This window comes from Camelus bactrianus, chromosome 16 (assembly GCF_048773025.1).
Source record: "Camelus bactrianus isolate YW-2024 breed Bactrian camel chromosome 16, ASM4877302v1, whole genome shotgun sequence".
Taxonomy (NCBI): domain Eukaryota; kingdom Metazoa; phylum Chordata; class Mammalia; order Artiodactyla; family Camelidae; genus Camelus; species Camelus bactrianus.
Genome location: NC_133554.1, coordinates 12,234,157 through 12,247,167, shown reverse-complemented (window position 1 = coordinate 12,247,167; position 13,011 = coordinate 12,234,157). Strand labels below are relative to the sequence as shown.

The 13,011-nt window shown below is 36.2% G+C and overlaps 1 protein-coding gene across 8 annotated transcripts in view; it reads right to left on the bottom strand.

Annotated features, from left to right (window-relative positions):
• The window catches only part of ACACA (acetyl-CoA carboxylase alpha), a 255,754-nt gene that overhangs the window by 208,722 nt on the left and 34,021 nt on the right, over positions 1 to 13,011 (bottom strand). The gene's annotated exons all lie outside the window — the stretch shown is intronic.

Genomic DNA, 13,011 nt, shown 5'->3' with positions numbered 1-13,011 from the left:
GAGTTCTTAGAAGTTAAAAATGCAATCACAGAAATGAAAACACTCAATACAAGAGTTAGAGGATAAAGGAGAGAAAACTCTTTCACAAATTAAAATTAAAAGACAAAAAGATGCACAATAGGAAAGGATAAGAATATTAGAGAACCTGTTCAAAAGGTTCAATATATGAAGACTAGCTGTCCAAAGTGAGAACAGAACAAAACAGAACGCAAGATATATTCACCATAATAATTCAGTAAACTTGGTATTGTTTCATTACCTTCAAGCTTCCTTCAAAATTCTGAAGGAAAATTATTTCCAACCTAAAATTCTAGACCCAACCAACTAACTGTGAGGATAAAGATATTTTTAGACAGCAAAAATCTCAAAATAACTATGTCCTAGAATGAAGCACTTAGAAAATATATTTCATTTTACAAACACCAATGCAATAATTGATACAGGCAAGGATCACAAATGTATGTTAAAACCATTGGTTAAAAGACTGTTCAAAAACAGGATATCCCTGTAGTCATTAAAAAAAAAAAATCACCTGACAGAAGAGGATTCTGGGAAGACGGTGGAATAGGAAGCACTAGGAATTTGTCTCCCTACCTAAACAATAACTGCACTGGCATAATCTGTCTGATATAAATATTTTGGAACTCTGGAATCTATTGAAAGCTTACAACTTCCAGGGGCCGACTTTGAAAGTTAATTGTGGTTGATACTGGTCAATTTCATCTCTCGGCAAAGTTGCATCTACCAATCCATCACCCCTAGCCACTGGCAGACCATTGTGTACATGTTCCTAGAGCACCTCACATACCGTTCGCAGGAGCCGGGGTAGGCAAAAACAACCACATCCTCCAAATACTGGGCATCTGTGCTCTGATGGCTGCTTCTGATTACAGAGGTGTGGACAAAGAGGCAGGCAGGCAGCCATAATTGTTTTACCTCCTCTAGTTGTTGTAAGTCCCTCCTCCTCCAGCTGAAGTGATGTCCAGGGAACTTAAAGGACCAGTGCCTTTTTATGTCCCCTTCATTTTCTTTTTTTCCCCTTTTGTAAGCCAGATACTAAACACTAGTACATTCAAAAACTACTGCATATACAGGGAAATATTAGAATGGGACTGAGAACGCCCCGGGAAAGACTCAGAAAAGACTTGAGGAGACCTATGGTTTATACCTCAGGCTGACCTTCAGCACAGGGACAGCCCACAACAGTCAAAAAAAACAAAACTGACAATAAAAAAACATCAAATTCTGGGAAGGAAGATAATGTGATCTCCAGAGTTATCACATTACTAGATTCAAATGTCCGGTTCTCAACAAATGATACAAAGAAAGAGGCAAGTACAGCCCTTTCAAAGGAAAAAATTAAACCAACAAAAACTGTCCTTAAAAAATACCTGATGGTAAATATACTAGACAAGTCAAAATGACTGTCTAAAAGATGCTCAAAGAACTAAAGGAAGATGGGGAGAAAAGAAAACAATGTCTGAATAAAGTGGAAACATCAATACAGAGATAGAAAACCTAAAAAGAAATGAAAAAGAAATTCTGGAGATGAAAAGTACAATAAATGAAATGAAAAATTTGCTAAGAGATTCAAAGGCAGATATGAGCAAGCAGAAGAAATAATCTGCAACTTTAAGATAGGACATGGAAATCAACAGCTCTGAGGAAAAAAAAGACTGAATAAAAGTGAGCAGAGAATAAGGGAGTTGTGGGGCATTGTCAAGCAGACCATTGTGAGAGTCTCAGAAAAAGGAGAAAAGGACAGAAAGAATATTTGAAGAAATGATGGCTGAAAACCCCTAGTTTGAGGAAAGACATGAATATAAACATCAAAAAAGCTTAACGAATTCCAAGTGAGATGAGCTCAAAGAGACCCACACAGACACACATTATAATCAAACTTTCAAAAGTCAAAAGACAAAGAGAAAATCCTGAAAGCAGCGAGAGAAAGATAACTCATCACATACAAGAAACACTCAGTAAGACTAAGTAGATGTCTCATCAGAAACTTCAGAGGCCAGAAGGCAGTGGGCCAGTATTAGTTAAAGTGCTAAAAGAAAAAGCTGTCAACCAAGAATCCTATTTCTGGCAAAGCTGTCCTTTAAAGGAGAAGGAGAAATTAAGACATTGCCAGAGATGTAGTAACCTATAATGAAAAAGAATATGAAAACAAATATATGTATGTATATGTATGACTGAACTATTATGCTGTACACCAGAAATTAAGTCTCAATAGATCTAAAAAGATAGATGTCACACAAAGTATCTTCTCTGCCCACAATAGGATGAATCTAGAAATTAACAACAGAAGGAAAACTGGAAAAAAAATTGTGGAAATTAAGCAACACACTTTTAAACAATCAATGGATCAGAAGAGAAGTCAGAAAGAAAATTAGAAAATACCTAAAAATGAAGGAAAACACAACATATCAAAACTCATAGGATGCAGTGAAAGTAGAACTAAAGGGGGAACTTTAGGGCTAGAAACATTTACATTAAAAAACAAGAAAAGTAAATCTTAGCAATGTTCTCCTAGGGTAGTCTACCCAGGCAATAGAAATAAAAGCAAAAATAAATAAATGGGACCTAATTAAACTTATAAGTTTTTGCACAGCAAAGGAAACCATAAATAAAACAAAAAGACAACCTACAGAATGGGAGAAAATATTTGCAAACGATAGGACTGACAAGGGCTTAATTTCCAGGATATATAAAAAGCTCATACAACTCAGTAACAAAAAAACAAATAATCCAATCAAAAAATGGGCAGAAGTCTTTGGTGCAGCCACTGTGGAAAACAGTGTGGAGATTCCTCAAAAGACTAGGAATGGACTTACCATATGACCCAGGAATCCCACTCCTGGGCTTATATCCAGAAGGAACCCTACTTCAGGATAACACCTGCACCCCAATGTTCATAGCAGCACTATTTACAATAGCCAAAACATGGAAACAGCCTAAATGTCCATCAACAGGCAACTGGATAAAGAAGATGTGGTATATTTATACAATGGAATACTACTCAGCCATAAAAACCGACAACATAATGCCATTTGCAGCAACATGGATGCTCCTGGAGAATGTCATTCTAAGTGAAGTAAGCCAGAAGGAGAAAGAAAAATACCATATGAGATCGCTCATATGTGGAATCTAAAAAAACAAAAACAAAAACAAACAAACAAAGCGTAAATACAGGACAGAAATAGACTCATAGACATAGAATACAGACTTATGGTTGCCAGGGGGGTGGAGGAGGGAAGGGATAGACTGGGATTTCAAAATTGTAGACTAGATAAACAAGATTATACTGTATAGCACAGAGAATCACAAAGGAAAAAATTTGATGAGTGTGTATATGTCCATGTATGACTGAAAAATTGTGCTGAACACTAGAATTTGACACAACATTGTAAAATGATTATAAATCAATAAAATTTAAAAAAAAATGGGCAGAAGACCTAAACAAACATTTCTCCAATAAAGACATACAAATGGCCAAAGGCACATGAAAAAAATGCTCAATATCACTAATTATCAGAGAAATGCAAATCAAAACTACAATGAGGTGTCACCTCATACCAGTCAGAATGCCCATCATCAAAAGTCCACAAATGATAAATGGTGGAGAGGATGTGAAGAAAGGGAAACTTCCTACACTGTTGGTGTAGTTGGAATGTAGTTTGGCGCAGTCACTGTGGAAAACAGTATGGAGATTCCTTAAAAAACTAAAAATAGACCTACCCTATGATCCAGCAACTTGACTCCTGGGCATATACCCAGAGAAAACTCTTAACTAAAAAGATACATGCACCCCAATGTTCATAGCAGCACTATTTATAATAGCAAAGACATGGAAGCAACCTAAATGTCTATCAACAGATAACTGGATAAAAATGTTTTATATATGTGTGTGTGTGTGTGTGTGTGTGTGTGTGTGTGTGTGTGTGTGTGTGTGTGTGTATACAATGAAATATTACTCAGCCATTAAAAAGAATGAAGTAATGCCATTTGCAGCAACATGGATTGATTTAGAGAAGAAAAAGAACAAACTAAACCCAAAGCTAGCAGAAGGAAGAAAATAAAAAAGATTAGAGGAGAGAGAAGTGAAATAGAGATTAGAAAAACAATAGAGAAAAATCAATGAAACCAAAAGTTGGTTCTTTAACAAAACTGACAAACCTTTAACTAGACAGACTATGAAAAAAAGAAGACTCAAACCACTAAAATCAGAAATGAAAGTGGGCACATTATTACTGATTCTACAGAAAGGAAAAGAATTGTAAGAGAGTACTATGAATAGCTCTATGTCAACAAGTTGGATAACTTAGATGAAATGGGCAAATTACTAGAAACACAAAACATATCAAGACTAAATCACAAAGAAAAAATCTGAATAGACTTGTAACTAGTAAAGAGATCAGTAATCTCCCAGCAAAGAAAAGCCCTGAATCTGACACCTTCCCTGGTCAATTCTACCAAACGTTTAAAGAAGAACTAGTATCAATTCTTCTTAAACTTTTCAAAAAAGTTGAAGAGTGAACACTTCCTAATTCATTCTATGAGTTATTCTGATACCAAAGCAAAGACATCATAAGGAAGGAAAAGTAAAGACTAATATTTCTTATGAACATCCTCAACAAAAAACTAGCAAACAGAATTCAGCAGTATATTAAACAGATTATACACCATGACCATCTGGGACGCAAAGATTCTGCTGGATTCCTAGAATACAATGATTCAACATACATAAATCCACCAATGTAATACACCACATCACCAGAATGAAGGAAAAAAACCCACATGATCATCTCAATTAATGCAAAAAAAGCATTTGACAAAATTTAATACACTTTCATGATAAAAAACACACTTAACAAACTAGAAATAGAACGAAACTTCCTCACACGATAAAGGTCATATATAAAAATTCCACAGCAAATATCATATTCAATGGTGAAAGACAAAGCTTTCCTCTAAGATCATAAATACGGCGAGATATTCACTTTTACAACTTCTATTCAACATAGAAGTTATAGTCAGAGCAATTAGGTAAGGGGGAAAAAAAAGTAAAAGACATCCAAATTGGAAAGGAAGATGTAAAACTATCTGTTTGTAGGTGATATGATCTTACATGTAAAAATCTCTAAAGATTCTACACACACCAAAAAAAAAAAAAATACAAAAAATTGTTAGCACTAATAAATACATTCAGCAAAGTGGCAGGATACAAAGTTGACACACAAAAATTAGTTGCATTTCTATATGCTAACAATGAACAATCTGAAAAGGAAATTATAAGAACAATTCCATTTACAATAGCATCAAAAAGAATAAAATATGTAGGAATTAACTTATTTAACCAAGGAGGTGAAAGACTTGTACAATGAAAACTCTAAAACATTGCTGAAAGAAGTTAAAGAAGACATAAATAAAAGGAAACACATGCCATGTTCATGGATTGGAAGATTTAATATTGTTAAAATGTCAATACTGTCCAATGTGATCTACAAATTCAATGTACTTTCTATCAAAAACCCAATGACATTTTTTGCAGAAATAGAAAAACTCATCCTAAAATTCATATGGAATCTCAAGGGATCCTGAATAGGCAAAAAAAAAAAAAAAATCTTGAAAAACAATGAAATAGAGGAATCATACTTCCTGACTTCAAGACCCACTACAAAGCTATAGTAATCAAAACCATGGTACTGGCATAAAGATAAACATAAAGACCAACGGAAAACAACAGAGATCCCAGAAATAACCCCTCATATATATGGTCAAATAATATTTGACAAAATGGCCAAGACCACTTAATGGGGAAAGGACTGTCTTTTCAAAAAAAGGTGCTATGAAAACTGGATCTCTCCCATATGCAAACAAATGAAGTTGGACACTTACCTAACACCATATACAATAATTAACTTAAATGGATCAAGGGCCTAAATGTAAGACCTAAAACAATAAAACTCTTAGAAGAAAACATGGGACAAAAGCTTCAAGACATCGGATTTGGCAAAGATTTCATAGATATGACACCAAGAGCACAGGTAACAAAAGAAAAAATAGACAAATTGGACTTTTTGAAAATTAAAAAAGAGCCTGCACATCAAAAGACACTATCAACAGAGTAAAAAGGCAACCCCAAGAGTGTGTGAAGATATTTAAAAATCATATATCTGATAAGGGATTAATATCCAAAATATAGAAAGAACCCCTAAAACTCAACAACAACAAACACAATTTAAAAATGGGGACAAGGATTTGAATAGACATTTCTCCCAAGAAGATACATGAAAAGCCAATAAGCACATCAATATGCTCAACATTACTAATCATTAGGGAAATACAAATCAAAACTACAATGGGATACCACTCCACAGTAATCAGGATGACTGCTATCAAAAAACCAGAAAACAAGCATTGGTAAGGATGTGGAGAAATCGGAACATTTGGGGTACTATTGGTGGGAATGTAAATTGGTACAGCTGCTGTGGGAAACAGGAGGGAGTTTCCTCAAAAAATTACAAATAGAATTATCATGTGCTCCAGCAATTCCACTTCTGGATATATACCCAAGAGAACTGAACAGAGGATCTCAAAGACATATTTGTATACCCATGTTCATAATAGCATTATTCATAATAGCCAAAATCTGGAAAAAACCCAAGCGTGCATTGATGAATGAAAGCGTAAGTAAAATGTGATATATACATACAATAAAATATTACTCAGCTCTAAAAAGCAATGTGCTACAACGTGAATAAACCTTAAGGACATTAAACTAGATGAAATAAGTCAGTCACAAAAAGACAAATACTGTATGATTCTACTTATATGAGGTACTTAGAATAGTGGAAATCATAGACAGAAAGTGGAATGGTGGTTGTTGGGGGCAGGGGGAGGAAAAAATGGAAACTTATTGTTTAAAGGGTATAGAGGTTCAGTTTTAGAAAATGAAAAAAACTCTGGAGATGGACGGCAGTGATAGTTGCACAGCATTATGAATGTATTTAACGCATTTAAATGGTTAAAATGGTAAATTTTTGTTACATATATTTTACCAAAACAAGAAAAATTGAAAAAAAAATCACAGATTACATATTAATTACAAAAGGGAATCAGTATTTTTACAATGAAGAAATATGGGGGCACTATCATAACTAAGTATTCAAACCAAACATCACTAATAGTAGAACAAATTGACATTAGCTGCCTCCCTGTGTGATGCAGTTAGAAGTATATAGAATATTACGTATGTAGTATTTTTGACAACAATGGTTAACTTCAATCTTATAATGATGAAATTATCAGACAAACCCAGGCTGTAGGAAATTTGACAAGACAACTAACCTGGACTCTTTAAAAATGTCAATCAAAGATAAATGCTATGAAAGACAAAAAAAGAATAGGGTGACTTCTACAGTAAAGAGACTAAATACTCTTGAGAGCCAAGTGTAATGAATGATTCTTTACTGGATCATTAATTAAAACACACACAGTTATAAAGGACATTACTGGAACAAGTGCAAAAACTTAAAATGTACTATATCTTAGTGCATGAATGTTAAATTAGGGGGATTTATAATGATAAGTGGCTAAACAGGAGAATTTCCTAGTTCTTGGGAGAAACATGTAGAAATATTTAGGGGTCAAGTGTCATGGGGTCTATAACTCACTTTGAAATGATTCAGGAAAAAAAATATGTGTGTGTATACACACATATATGTACACATACATATACCCATGTATGAGAGAGATAAAGCAAATGTGACAAAATGTTAAAATTGGTGAATCCAGGCCAAGGGTACAGTAGTGTTTATTTCACTATTCTTTGTAGGCTTAAAATTTTTCCAAATAAAACGTTGGAAAAATACTACCTCCCATGCCTTCTTTCTCAGGATGCGCCTGGAGAATATTCTCCACTAAAATGAGGGAAGAAACCAGTAACAGAGAAAACATGGGAAATAATTTCTTCACAGCAGAAGTGAAATAAAGAGAACCCCCAGAATAACGGTGAAGAGCGAGCCCAGGGTGACAGACAGCAGGTGCTGGATGTAGAAGGCTGGCAGCTTAGGTTGGAGCCAGTCAGAAGAGTCTAAGGGAGAGTTTACAGAAGATAGCAATGAACAGAATAGCTGATCATCTCAACTTTCTCAGAGACTTAGAAAACTGGTGAAGAGTGAGGTTGAATGAGTGAAGGACAGGCACATAGAGAACAAAGAAAAAAAAAATCAAGACCATTATTAACTCCAAGGAAGGAGTCGTGCAGCACAGAAATCACAGGACATTAAGCAACGAAATTACGTATAGCAGTTACCATTCATAATACTGTAAAGACTGAATACTGATAAAACCAAAGTTACAGTATAACTTGACTGGGTAGTTGGTTGTGGGGGATGGGAAAGGCAAACAGTGGAGGGCGAGAAGAGGCAAAAGAGCCAAATCCTCATCTTCCACAGTAGGAGACTGATGGGTAGTACCTAAAAATGAACAATCAAGGGGGAAGGGTATAGCTCAAGTGGAAGAGCACACGTTTAGCATGCACGAGATCCTGGGTTCAATCCCCAGTACCTCCTCTAAAAATAAATAAATAAACCTAACTACCTACCCCCACCAAAAAAAAGAGTAGCCCCCGAAAAAGAATGAAAAATGAAAAATCGAGATGTAAGAAGACCATAGACAAAGGGGTATGGATAACAAATACATTAGCTGAAACAAATGAAAGCAGGGGCTAAAGACTGCTGTTTTATTGTAACAAACTTTGTAGAACAATATCACTTTGGAACCATGTGCACGTATAACTTTGATAAAAATAAAAATGTAAACAGTTCATCCCTTAATGTTAAGTGAAGAAACCAAAGATGAAGAATGGTGTTAAATTATGCATAATTTGTATTAAAAAATTGGCAGAGTGGGAGAGTATACCTGTTTGAATATGAATCAAACCTCTGGCAATTATTAAGAAATCATTAACTTTTAATTTAAATTAACATATATGATAATTACCATTAAGAAATTATAATAAAAAATGAATAAGGCTGCTTGTCTCTGGTAAGGGGAACTGGGCTGGCTGCAAGACAAAGTTAGGACAGAGAATGTCAACTGTACATACTTTTGTACATTTAAAATTTTGAACTATGTGAACATATCATCACTTATGTATTAGCAACTGAAAATTTTAGATAAGTGTAATAAAAAGTTTTGCCCAATTAGTTCCATGCCACCACTCTGATCCTTTATCTCATACCTGCCTGAACATTTAAGTAGACAACTGGCATGTCATTCACTTAGAAAATGAATATTAATGTGTTACTGTGTAATTGACTCTGTCATAACAGTGAAGCTGGGCAAGTTATTATCTCTTTCAACTGTTCTAAATTCTACCACCTCGGCACCTTACAATGCTATGTAGGTTGAGTGTTTTATAGGAACTGAAATGAATATATCTGAGTCACAATACTAGGAGATACGAATCATGTGTTGATTTCAAACAGTAGCCCATTGAAACATTTAGAGGCCTCCAGGCAAAAAGCCATTTTGTGAATTCAAAAAGCTCTGGGATTATGAACCAATTCCTCCTCATAATCTTATTTCACAGAATAGCATTTAGAAAAAGCTGATGGCCTGATGCAGGTGTGTCAGCTACATTCCAAACAATATTAAGGATAAGAACAATTTCTTCCTTGAAGAAACACTGCTTGATTTTTTTTTTCCCTCCAAGTCCTCTGGATGTGTTAAGGCATCGTATTCTACATTACCTGGCAGAGATGTGGAGCTGAAGAAATTTATAAGTTAAAGCAGAAATTCCTCATCCTCTTGGAGCTACAACACCTTATAGGTTTTAGGGAGACAGTTTTAAGTTGAAAATAATGAACAACTCTCAATTAGTTGCCCAGTCATACGCTACGTCAGATGATGAACTACCTGTAGTCAGAAGTTTTCAAAAGGTGTATCAGATAAAATATTCTCATACTAAGAATAAAACTGGACTATAAAATTCCTAAGGTACATTCTAATACTAAAAGTTCTATTCAGTTTTTGGATTTTTATAAGATAAAATCAAAGGGAAATTGAACAGCTTGCCTTGCCAGGCCCAGGAATACCACTAAAAGCAGAAGTTCAAAACACCAACAACCCAGTTATTTATCCCCTTGGTGCCAATTTACTGAGATTACTCCAGTAAACTTAAAAACTAATCAAGCTCCTATCAACCTACTACCGCCCCAACCTGGATGTGTGTAAATACAGACATATACATGTGTGCCAACTTATCCAACGAAGGACAGATTTGAAAGCTGTCTACAAAAACAGACGGTAATTTTTAGGAACTTCATTACTGAGTATACTCTCTATTTCTATCACAGGACATAGCCAAATATTCATAAATGAAATCTTACACTTCCTGAAACAAATTCTCCAAAACTGAGTCTGCCTTTCAAACTTAACTCCATAAATTCACTCAGAATTTTCAGTGTGCTATCATTTCCAAAAATGAAAATCATTTATACAAATAGCTTATTCCATCTGGGATGATCACTTTATAACTAGTAGTGCTGTGCAGTTTCAACTCCTGATGTCATGTGATGGTAAACATTACCGTGGTTCCTGACATAAAGAACAGTGAGTGCAGCAACCTGAAAGGATGGAATGAGCCTAAATTCCAAATAGCATCATTAGAAGGCCAGACCAACTGGGACCACCAACCTGTGGGTAAGGCACTAACATCCCGTGTTGCTGAAGCCTCTTTTCAGTTCCTTTTTTAAACATCCTGAGGCTATAGACTAAACGGCTTTATGGTAACTTGAATAAATAACAAATTGGTAAGAGAACTGATTCATTAGAGTATACACAGTAAGACTGACTTAAACTCTCACAAGAACCTATGCCCTACCACTCAGATTCATATTCCTTGTGTAAGTGTAAGGGCCTTGTGACACTTTTGTCATAGTTTCCTCTATTTAATATCATCTTCACATAGTCCATTAGATCCCAGTAATGGATACTCACTAAGTTTTAAAATTACTAGTTAAGCAATTACAAAAACACTAGTTAAGCAATAATCTGTTAAAGTGGAAGATCAATGGAGGCTTCCTTTAAAAATGTTACTCACCTCAACAGTTACAGAAATTTTTGTAGCCAATGATTCTGTGATGTTCATTCACTTCTTTATAATCTCACTGTTTTAGGGGTTTGGAAAGATGCTTGAGGCATATCTCCTATTATTATTTATCTCTAAGAACATCTTAGATAATGATATAGAAACCTTTTTTCTGAATTGTAAAAAGTCTCCTCCAATTAAATATAGTAAATTCCAATGTGTTATTCTAATAATTTTTAATTTACTGCTTTCCTCAACCAAGACTTTCAGGATATTAACTATCAAAAAAAAAAACTTTTTTTAAGAAAAACACTAGCCCCAGACCTGTTAAATCAGTCTGTGTGACAGGTAAAAAAATTTCCTAGTAAAAGGAATAGAGTATCACACAGAGATTTACACCTGAAAACTTTCACAGCACTTTAAAGAGGTCACGTGAGACAGTTCTAAGGCTGGCTTTCACAATGCCAATTCTTTCACATAACCTAGTCATTAGATGAATTATAAGATCATTAAGCCAAATGTCACCATTTCTCAACCTTTCCTCCCACTTTAAAAGCAGTTAAACCTTATGCTAGATGTATTTCTCTCCCCACTGAGAGTTCTAAACAAAACTTCTGTAACACAAATAAGGTGGCTTCATAAATTAATACTTTGCCTTTGACATCTTTCATGTATCACTTTACAATGTTTGTTAATTAAACTTGGATTCGAAATAGTCCTGTTACTAGAAATGAGGAAACCGAGGCAAGATAAATGGGAAGAGTTGCTACTTTGTAGCAAGCAGGCATCTGTCTGGACAACTGCAACTACTGTCCTGCTCTATTAGACCACAGGGCTTCTCTTAAAAGTGCCTATCAAACAGGCAGCGCAGAAATCCTCCTCACAGACATCCAAGGCATCCCCACCAAGAAGCAAGAGACAAAAACAGGGAATTCTTACCCGCCGCCCCCCGACCCCGCGCAAGAAGAAACCATGTAACCAAAGTAAGTATGCTTCTCAGTCCGCACTATGGAGCTGGAAAAAAAATGAATGAAAAGAAAGAGTCAAGGGGAACCAACTTCTCAGACTGAAGACCAGGTTATTAGGTTTATTCCACACGCTGGGAAATTACTAAAACATTGCTTAAGTAGAAATGGAATCAGGAAGTCCTGATTTCAGTCATAATCTTTTGATTTCAGTCATAAACCCCCCCGCACCCAAAAAAATACATGAAATTAAATTATTTCCCCTACCTGGGCAGTTATATTTTTATTTGCTTCTATAACACCCATAAGGCCTACTTGGAGTCCCTGATATTTACAGCTGATTCCAAGTGTCCACTAGCGTCCACTTTTCCACGCCCAAATCAAAAATTATGTTGGCGCTGATCCGGGCAGGGTCTTCACGCACGTTTTCCTCTGAAATCATTAACCTCACATCACCTTGCTACGTCCTGTCTCCAATAGCTTCCCTTGATCAGCATGGCAAACGTGAAGGAGTAAGAGCAAGCATGCACATTTACTACGTTCCTCACAGAAAATATAAAAGCCTGGGAGCAGGAACTGGCAAGGGACAACTCGCCTGGCCCTGGCTCCCACCACGATACAAAGACACAGTGCTACAGAAGGCCGGGTCTCTGCACCCCACACCTCACTCTGCAAGAGAGGCAGACTTTCAGTGCAACTGGACCCAACCCTCAACATCCCCCTCGCACGTGGGTCTTCTCCCTCTCCCTAGCGCAGGGACCCATTGGAGAGAGGGGTCTGGAAGGGATCAGACCACCTCGGGACTGGGGCGGGAGGGTGGGGGACGAGCCCAGGCAGACACATCAGCCCCTTCCTAGAGGCCCTGAGCTGTACGCCTCCCAGTTTCGGGGACTGAGCTCCCACGCCGGAAGACCCCAGGCCCCTCCGCGTCCCCCCAGGGGAACT